This window comes from Amia ocellicauda, chromosome 9 (assembly GCF_036373705.1).
Source record: "Amia ocellicauda isolate fAmiCal2 chromosome 9, fAmiCal2.hap1, whole genome shotgun sequence".
Lineage (NCBI taxonomy): Eukaryota > Metazoa > Chordata > Actinopteri > Amiiformes > Amiidae > Amia > Amia ocellicauda.
In genome coordinates this window covers 2,194,058-2,202,846 of record NC_089858.1, presented here as the reverse complement: position 1 = coordinate 2,202,846, position 8,789 = coordinate 2,194,058, and the positions used below count along the sequence as shown (strand labels likewise).

The following is an 8,789-nucleotide window of genomic DNA, read 5'->3' as shown; positions in this document are numbered from 1 at the left end:
AGTTGATCAGCAGTTGAACTAATGTAATCAGAACAGCAGGAACAGAGAGATATCAGAGGACTAGGCACCGGCAACACATCACCTGCCAGTAAACACAAAACACATCATCTACTCAAATCCTATTTGGTGGATAATTATGTAACGATGGCTGTGTAAGCAGAGTAACTGCAGAAGAGAGCCTTGAGGGTAGTCAGGTCTGTAGACGAGATTGCAAGCTCAATAACAGGAGCCCTTGACTTTCTCTGGGACTGAAGACATCCGTATTGCAGACCATGTTTGAAAACACTCCTGCAGTGGAGTCTGGCTCCGTCTCTCTCTGCCATGAGATTTCCAAAGATTTTAATGCAGGAGATCAAACAAAGCCTCCAAATGCTGTGAGAGGACTGTTTGCCAAAAGTTTATTGTAATTTCCAGACATCATGTTGTCTATCTGACAGAAACAGCACGAGTACAGAAACACTGTGTATCTCAGAAGAGATGGGGAGCTGCTGGAGAGCAGGGGAGACACGGGGAAGCGCCTCTCACAATCACGAACAAGAACACGATTCTGTTTACATTACAAGTTGTGTCTCAGCAGATGATTCGCTATGAGCTCAATATACTGATATGCTGCTTGATTCAGTAGCCTGTGCAATGATAATGCGCACACACAAGGCAACAAACAACACAAACAAAACAATCATGGCACCTAATTATAATTATATTCCACTGATCTTATTAACCTGGAGCGCAAACTCAAGCTGTATCAATACAGTGAAGTATTGGCTATGTCCATCACTGCAGTGGAATAGATTAAAAAGGACAACAACTACACAGAGTCGTCACAATCTGAACAAACTCCCCAGCGATGTGGCTGAAGAGACAATTTGGGAACATTCAAAAACAGACTGGATAGGATCCTTGATCACTTAGTTATTAATGGACACCAAACGAGCACGATGGGGCGAATGCCCTCCTCTCGATCGGACACTTTCTCATGTTCTTGTGTTCTTACACAAATAATACAACTGTTCTTCACTACACTAACAACAACAAACCCATTTACTAATGCAGCTACCACTGATAAAAACAAAATCCCTACCTCAGTCATTTACAGGACATAATATGACTTATACATAAATAAAGGAGCACTGGACAGCCATAGCAGCTTACAGATGAGGTCCAGAGTCCGGGCGTTGGATGAGGTCATGTGGAGTCGCCCTGCCCTGCCTGGTTGTCTCATTGTGGCCGATGTCAGCGCTGACTCCAGCAGCACGGCAGTGCTGAAGGCCTGCCTGAGACATTTATCTCCCGCTGTAAAGCTGCCTCCACTCACACATCCATCACCAACTCTAATATCATTCACTGACAATATTAGAGGCCTTGCACCCTCTTAAAACCATTCCGGGGCGATCCATCTGGTTCACGTTAGCCCACCGAAAAGACACGTTATTTATTTTTCTGTTTATACAGTTTCCCCATAAACTTTGCCCCCTAACGTTGACAGAATCATTGCAATCTGTTTTGTGTGGTTGTTTTTTTTGGTCCAGGACATCATCAGTGGGCGAGAGGTATCCGTCTCTCTTGAGCTGCAGCGCAGGGTTGTAAATGAAGACTCGGTCTGCGAAGGCCTCAGTCAGCTGTTGGCATTATGGAGTCTAACGTCAGAGAGGAGGGGAGATCTGCTAGCAGATAGGAGGTTTATCAAAGACTGGGGTTCTCCACCACCCTACAGCGTATCCGAGCAGAGAGTCGCTTGTGTTGTTTTTGAGCACCTGCCCGTTCTATCTGGCATGAGAGAGAAATGCTTCATCTCGTTCACCTTGCGCCACTCCAGCTCCCCCACCGTGGGCGTGCATGTGAATTCTCTCCCATTGTGCCACCTGGGGGTATCTGTAATGCCAATTAACAATTCCAACAACAACAACAACAACAACAATGAAGAAAAAACAGAAACGTACAATCAAACAAAAAGACTTCTATCTTATTCGGGTTTGCATTGTTTGCAGTGGCCAATCAAAACAGTGCTGTATAGACAACAGAACAGTAGTTTAACTCCTGGTAACTCCAAATCCAGTGGGATTGAGATATTCTTAATTAAAGATATGATGGGACCTATTTGCTTGTTGACTGGAGTAATTGTGTGGTGCCTAATGGAGAGTCTGCCATGATCAGACCACCCATACTCAAGCTTTGCCACTATATTACCATTAACCCAGGTCCAAATCTCCAGTTTGGTGCCCAGTCAGATGCATCGCCACAGAGAACATCGAGTGGCTTCCCATCTCAGAGGAGAAAGAGACAGGGCCACAGTGCATCACAGTAGGGTTATCACAAAGTAGGGGGATAAGCAATTAAGGTAATTCTGTCCATTTAATTGCTAGTGGCCACTCGATGCCAAGAACTCGATGAGTTTGTTTTGTTTGTTGTTTTGAAGGATCCCAGAGAGTCTGCTTTGGATGCAGACAGAACAAACACTTAATTTTTACCAAATGAAAAAGACACACGTTTAATTCAATTGCCTGGACTTGGATTGGCTTGGCTTGGTTTCTTTTCCCACTCAATACTGCTGTTTTCTGAGTTAGAAAGTCAAAACACAAAACTGAACTTCAGTGTGATGGCAATTACTTTCTAAACACGGCCCACAGAATTGTAGTATCAGAGAATCTTGCTGTCTGAGCTGATACGAACAATGTAACCTTTAAACAACATGGGGTTTTAGATCCTACATAGATCCTATCTTACCAAACAATGACATTTACTTTTTTTCCCCTTTATAAAACTCACTATCTGATATTAGCTATATTTCTATAATAACACTCCATATCTTCTAAATTGTCTGCTGGATGTTGGTAATTTGCCACAGCTGTTGGCACTTTGACCACATCTGTCCTCTCTCTTACTACATAGCTTGTCAAGGGAGAATACCGAGACCAACTAAAGAGACATGGAATAATAAAAGAAAAGAAAATGTCAAAAAGACTGCAGTCCCCCCCGCAGATATTAAATTGTTGCCAGCTGAAGACTACATTGCCACCTTTCTGGTTTTGTCATTAGGGTGGTGTGAGTTCGTATTAAAACAGCAAGAGCATTATTTGATGACTTACATTCAGCTGTACGGATTGAATTGTCTCTGGGAGAACGTGATTTTGACAGTTTGTGTTTGAGCTGTTTGTTCGACTTCACACAGAGAACAGGAGCTCTTCGTTTGCAATGATTCCCACATGTTTTGAAACTTTGCCAGGTTTCCACATGAAATAACTAAATAAACACAACAAATAGACAAAAAACTAAAAACAAAATACAAGCAGAGTACATATTGATTTCAATACATCCACACCCCTGTAACTCTTCCCAGAAAACTCAATCTGAATGACCGCTTCTGAATGCTGCCCTAGTTGTACAAGAGCTAACTGGAACAGGCAAAGCTCTCCTCTGTTTACTTTGCTATTAATATGGTCACAGCTCCATTGGTAAACGTCTCAGTGGGACAGAGTGGCACGTGGCGGCTTTGATTCCCACCCGAGACGTGCTCTTTGCTACCGTGATTAATTGAGAAGCTTCATTAGATGTTTGCCCAGGATTCCTGCTTCTGAACAACAGATGCCGCTGTGAACTCCTCCCCCGTCTATCAATCATTCTATATATAACCATCCACACACTCAAACACAAACACACATCACAGGACAAACACAAACACAACAGCAGTGGCTGCATGGGGCAGTGGTCAGGACCCTGGACAGCGGTCTGTCCACTTGTCCTGTCTTTTCTGCCGAAGCTCGACAATCGAACTGAAGTTAAGATTCAAAAATAAATAAATAAAAACATGTTTTTCTAATTGAAAAATTATTGACTTGGCTTTTATTGGCAGCTGCTCATAATCAAATCTGTAATTTACATTTAAGTATTTAGATTTTGGATAAGGTCAGTAGCGGAGGTCTCTCTCAGACCCTGCACACCGTGGGGGACACACACTGAACTGTGCGTATTGACTCACACCAGCACCAACTTAATCCCAAAGCTATTATAATACTGTAGATCCTTTCATAGCATAATGCACTTGTCAGCTTTCTTGAGGTCTCTAGTTACATGCGTGTTATACTCTGAGCCTTAGGCAGGGTATGTTATCATTTCTCTTCTAGATTTATGTACAGGCACGCCTACATTACCATTTCTCTTTTTGACTTATGTCTGGTGTGAACGAAAAGAAAAATAAACTATTTATATGGGTTTATATATATATATACATATACTTACAGTGAATACAAAACATTAGAAACAGCTTCCTAATATTGAGTTTCTACCCTTTTGCCCTCAGAACAGCCTCAATCTGTCGGCTCATGGACTCCACAAGGTGTGGAAAGCGCTCCACAGGGATGCTGCCCATGTTGACTCCCCTGCTTCCCACAGTTGTGTCAGGTTGGCTGGTGGTGAAGCTCTACTCAGAATAACTTGTCCATCTCAGCCCACAGATGATCTGAACATCTGGACTCACCTCGTTAGCTCATTCCATGGAAAGAGCAGGTGTTTCTAATGTTTTGTTGTATCAGTCAGTGTGTGTGGGGGTGTGGGTGTGTGTATATATATAGTAAACAACAGTGCAACAGTGATAATGTAGGATATAATTCCTTACTGATTAAATCAAACAGAAGACTTTGTATATAAATCTGTGTGTTAGACGTTGATATATTAATGGTATATTGTCACCAGAATTGATCAAAGGTTCAAAGATGGGGGATTATACCATTTACAAATATTTTAACTGTAGTAAATGTATTTATTGTTCAAACTACTTACAAACATGTATCACATATTTTGATAAGCGTGCTGCTGTTGAGGCCTTTGAAAGACACTGACCTTGCATCCTGTATATCTCAGCCTAACATTATCTCCCTCAAATATTCACAATAAAACAATAATCATAAAAAAGACCATAAATTAAATAAACCAAAACATGAAATAGATATTCTCAAGATGTACTTCTCCAGCACACCTACATAATTGCATCACACACTTCACTCTGTAATGAGATTAAAATGAAGTTTCTAGTGCATTCTGGTGCTTTGTGTGACTTATTCTTTCACCAGCAAGGATGGGGGGGGGGGGGGGGGGAACATAGCAGGTCTGTGGGCAGATCGACAGCCCAAGAGCAGGAGGATGATGGAGGACAAACCGAGGCCGTCTCTCTCTTACACTGCGAGCATCCCCTCAACAGGTGCTGGGAATAGTCACATTTATAATTCAACTGATTTATGTATGTATGTGTTTATTTGTTTTATCGTGCCAGGGGTCTAGGGCGCACATTGTGATGTTGCTTCAACGTGATCAACCTGTCGATTAACATGTCCTAGCCGATTGATCCTTTGTATTGGCAAATTGTCGTTGTTAGGAATTTCCCGGCGACAGCGACGCATTTGTGAACTCAGGCGATCGATGGGTGGCGGGGGGGCTGGATCAGCGCGCAGGGAGAGACGCTCCGGATCAATGTGACTCCCAATGTGACTCCCTGCGGACGCGCTCCGGATCAATGTGACTCCCTGCGGACGCGCTCCGGATCAATGTGACTCCCAATGTGACTCCCTGCGGACGCGCTCCGGATCAATGTGACTCCCAATGTGACTTCCTGCGGACGCGCTCCGGATCAATGTGACTCCCAATGTGACTCCCTGCGGACGCGCTCCGGATCAATGTGACTCCCTGCGGACGCGCTCCGGATCAATGTGACTCCCTGCGGACGCGCTCCGGATCAATGTGACAGGTGCCCGCTGTGTGATTCAGCGGGGGGCGCAGTGACTGGAGGGGCATGCAGCAAACTTTTCATCTCATTCGCAGTGATTTGACTCGATTTGATTCTTCCGGGAGAAGTGGCTCAGGACTGGCTTCTTCTCATTGGGAATCGCCATCCGTTAGGGTTCAGGGCTGCGGACGAGTCCTGCCCCTCCAGGCTGCTGTCCCTCTCCGCCTGTTTTGGGATCTGCTGCTCCGCGCTGCTAGGTGCCGACCCCCCAGGGGACCCAAATAAGCGCCTTATTTATCAACAGAGAACTCAAGACAGGATCCCCCCTACACGACCCCCCCACCCTCTCTCCCTCTCTCTCTCTCTCTCTCTCTCTCTCTCTCTCTCCCATTCACTCCTGTGATCCGGTCCCACCCCCTCACTGTCTAGCACAGCCATCCTCTTCTAACACAAAACTGCATTCTCAGTACCTCCCCCTAGTCTCTATCCTAGTTCTCCACATCCACTCCGCGGCTCAGTTGCACCTTCCCTGTGATCTACCCGCACCTCTCCACCTCGCCGCTCAGAGCCGCATCCTCTCTTCCTGCTCCCGATCGGTTTTAAAGCAAATACCGGATATTTTTTTCTCCCCCTGTGGTATCTCTCACTCTCTACATTGATGACTACAAGCTCATCAGGCAGGAGGATTTTTCTCTCTCGAGCATGAGAAGGACTGCCAAACCATCCGCAATCCCGCATCACAGATTGGGCTACCAGCATGCACACTGGATACACGGGCTCCAGCAGCAGAAGTTTTCCTGCAACAGAATAAAACATTGGGGACTTCAGATCCCAGCAATAGGGGAGAATCAATTTGAGGTAAGCCGCCTATATTTAAAAGAACCGAGGAGGCACAGAAGTGGTGTATTGCTCGGGCTCTGGGGTTATGCAGCACGATCGTTTTCCAAACGGGGGCATGGGCGCCGGAGAATTACACTTAAGTGTTGTTATCGTTGAATTATGATGCTGGTCCTGATGCGGCTTGTTATTATTTGTATGATGATGGTGATGATAAAAAGCGAGTGCGCAGTTGCTGTGTTTTCAGCTGCCTCGCAAATGCGTGCTCAGATAGGACGGTTTCGCGTTAATATATGTTTGCATATGTCTTGAAAGACAGTGTGCAACTATTTTGTGCATTATAGGCTACATTACAGGGGACAGGGCTTGCATCCGCTCGCCGGGAATGAGCATTGCGCGCACAAACCAGCCTCGGAGACCAGATCTGCTTTCCGTCCACGCACGGTTTCCTTTTATTGACCACGGAGGGACGGACTCATGCCTGGGCGCTTGGAAAATTGCCCCCTTGCCACCAAAGAAACCAGTACCCAGTTTCTAAATAACGTGGCATGAAATTGGGTTATGCAGAGAATCGTCATCCAAACATGATTACAATCCCACTGAATTCTACTTTGCTGGACAGCGTAGCGGTGTGTGTGTGATCGCACACGAAGGCGTAATGGCTGTGTTGCTGCTGATCTCGAAATTGTTTGAATGGCATCGTCGTTTTTTTGCACTTTCGCGGTTATCTGGGTGCTGCACATGTATGACTTGCCACAAAATAGGCGGAGGAAACACGGTACCTCAATGCAGGAGAGAAAACGACTGAAACGCGGCTGCACTCCAGTTTGCTGACGGCGTGAATCCCGCGGCTGGTCCGCTGGAGTGTGAGGAATGAAGGAGACAGGCGATGCTAAATCAGCCTCCGGTTTAGAGAAAGGTTAGGAAGTTTATTGTGTATCCACAGACATGGACTGTGCCTCCGAAAGCGATACAGACACAGATAACAGCACTGAAGATGCGCTTACCCTACACATGCATTGCAATATTATGTGTGTGTGTCTTCTAAAACATAGTGACAAATAACACTACCCCCCACTACACTGCTATTATTTCTACTTGCACAGTACTCCAGGTACACCACAGCTGAAGCATTCACAAATCAACCTCCCTGTGACAGACTTAGCCTAGGAGACACTGCACACACTTCATAAATTAACCCTCAAGACCTCATTACCGGGTCGGTTTGGAAACATATGATCGCATCTCACCAGTGGATGTACTGGATGAATTATCATCATCATTAAACACCCCGTCCACGTCCTCTAGATGCGCTTGTTTTAGACCCACGGCGTCCGACCTCTGTGCAAACTGCGACATTAGCGCGTTTACTGTACAGGTCGGAGTAGAGAAGGAGTAGAGCACTTACACACACATGCATTGAGAGTAATTCAATACTTCACTAGTTTAGATTCTAGTATACAGTGTGTGTATGTGTGTGTGAAACCACACCAGTTTCAACTGTATTTGTCTAATGCTACTAAGGCAATATTATATGTAAAAACAGGTCCAGTTCATGCTATTGCTCCAGCTGTTTGAACAGATGTTTCCGAAACCCGGCAGTAGGGGGAGATCTTGCTCTTTTTATATTTGGTGACTTGAGATTTCCAGACAAGTTTGCTAAGAGTGTTATTGATTGTCAAGGAATTAGAATTGACTGACAGATCTATAAAAAACAAAAACGTAACTACTTGCTAAAGCACTTAGACTGCATGGAAAATAGATGTATATTTTAGAATAAATGTGCATCATTATTATGTTTTATTATGATTGAGGTGCGTTTTCAGTTCCGCATCCCGTTATTAAGACGACGCTGTCTGTACAACCGATCTAATGTTGATTTTGTCAAAAGAATAGTTGTCACTAGAATTAAAACGCAGTCATTCTGTACACATGTCAACACGGCACATTGCTCGATTGTAAAGGCGTCTTTCTGATAAATTAATACCTATCTAAATATTTAAATCGAAATAATACTCATATTAACAGTACAAAACGAACGTTATCTAGTCTAATACAATATTAGCTGAAGGCAGTGTGCAATTATTTTTAGGAAGACGTTTTAGCATTTATGAATATGAAGTATACCAGTTTATTTTAATATTTCGTTGGTGAATGCTTGACCCCCCAACACTCACCTCTCTCTCTCTCTCTCTCTCTCTCTCTCTCTCTCTCTCTCTCTCCCTCCAACAGCGAG

At 44.5% G+C, this 8,789-nt stretch overlaps 1 protein-coding gene across 1 annotated transcript in view; it reads left to right on the top strand.

Annotated features, from left to right (window-relative positions):
- The first annotated feature begins 6,178 nt into the window (after positions 1–6,178).
- brinp1 (bone morphogenetic protein/retinoic acid inducible neural-specific 1) overlaps positions 6,179–8,789 on the top strand; it is a 100,661-nt gene continuing 98,050 nt past the window's right edge. The window contains exon 1 of the mRNA XM_066712613.1: positions 6,179–6,574. The gene's annotated coding sequence lies outside the window, so the exon portion shown is untranslated. The remainder of the gene's footprint in view (positions 6,575–8,789) is intronic.